The 1,555-nt window shown below is 39.4% G+C and overlaps 1 protein-coding gene across 1 annotated transcript in view; it reads left to right on the top strand.

The window, feature by feature from the left end:
* The window catches only part of LOC101851121, a gene marked incomplete at its 5' end in the record, with an annotated part of 10,901 nt that overhangs the window by 3,878 nt on the left and 5,468 nt on the right, over nt 1-1,555 (top strand).

The raw sequence follows: 1,555 nt of genomic DNA, 5'->3' as shown, positions 1-1,555 counted from the left end.
GTTGGGTATGGGTGTATATATCTTTGTGTGTGTGTGCGTTTGTGTGTGTGTGTGCGCGCGTATGTGCGTGTGTGTATGTGTGTGTGTACGTGTGTGTGTGTACGTGTGTGTATGTGTATGTGTGTGTGTGTGTGTGTGTGTGTGTGTGTGTGTGTGTGTATTCGGGGAAGAGGGTGGTGAATTACATGCATCAATACGTTTAAGTCAATGGATACAGAGGTGACACTTTGCAATTGTATAGAAAACACATTTTCTAGTATTTGAGAATCTTTCATTATTTGTGATGGTAAAGTAGGGTGATTAATATTAACAACTTTAGACAGTTGGACCATCTTACATTCTAGCTGATGAAGTTTACGTCTGTCCACAAAATCATTGTCATTTCAAACTAAAGTCAAGGTTGTAATAACAGTTATTATTCTTCCATAGTTAAGGGTATCGCTACCTTGAAAACTAACTTTTTAACCACAGAACCTGTAAAGCTTGTATTGGTATATGTTGATATGTCTGTGGAGGATTGAAAATCTACACCTTCAAACAATTCATAAATTCCTCGGTTAAATTGGAAACGGCGGCCATCTTGAATTTTGTTGACAATTTTATTTTCTTAAACATTTCAAAACTATGCTACCTAGACGATTTTTGTTTTTAAAAAAAGGGAGAGAAGACATGACATTTTACAGCTACTTAGTTTTCATACTGATGGGACCAGTAGTAATCTGTTCAGAGGTCTCCCAAGTGAGCTTGTCCAAAAAGAGTGGGAAATTCAGCCTAAATATGTTCAGTCAGGAATAGCCTACTTTGGTCGCTAGATCTGTCAGTCATCTTCTCCTTCTTCTTCATCTCGATCGCACCACACCTGAAGTCCGGTATTTGTCATAAATACCGGGCCATCCTGCTCAATTTTCTGTTGGCCCCAACAACTTCTCCTGCAGTGTATATGGGGTTGGCCATGGCCACATTTCTTGTCTAGGAGCACTAGGATTCCTGCTAGTTAGTAATGCGAATACACAGGTATACCAGCTTTCATTTCTAATTATTCCTATACTTGTATAGCCTTACAATTTTTATTATATGATAGTTTGTGTAATAAAGATGCCGTAATTTTCCTTAGGGGTAGTTTATCACCAATCAGCCAGTGAAAGCTTTGAAGTCATAAAACTATATCATAACATCACAAATTATGGTGCGTATTCTATTACAGAACGCCTTAGTTTTATTTGGATTTTTCTAGTTTAAAAAAAAAGGATAAAATGTCTTATCAAAGATGCCAAACAAGGTCTCAGTGTATCAGCTCTGTTATCGTTGGTGCAGTTGTTTGCTGTTCTTTTCTTCGTTTGTTTGTTCTGGGGTAGTGTGTACATGTACGTATGTATGTTTCTTGGTGTGTGTGTCTATGTGTGTGTGTGTGCGTGTGTCTCTGTGTGTGTGCGGCGCGCGCGCGTGTATGTGTGTGTGTGTGTGTGTGTGTGTGTGTGTGTGTGTGTGTGTGTGTGTGTGTGTGTGTGTGTGTGTGTGTGCGCGCGCGTGCGTGCGTATGAAAGAAAGAAAGATA

The sequence above is a fragment of the Aplysia californica genome, unplaced genomic scaffold, assembly GCF_000002075.1.
Source record: "Aplysia californica isolate F4 #8 unplaced genomic scaffold, AplCal3.0 scaffold00146, whole genome shotgun sequence".
Lineage (NCBI taxonomy): Eukaryota > Metazoa > Mollusca > Gastropoda > Aplysiida > Aplysiidae > Aplysia > Aplysia californica.
This window is presented reverse-complemented; position numbering and strand designations above follow the sequence as displayed.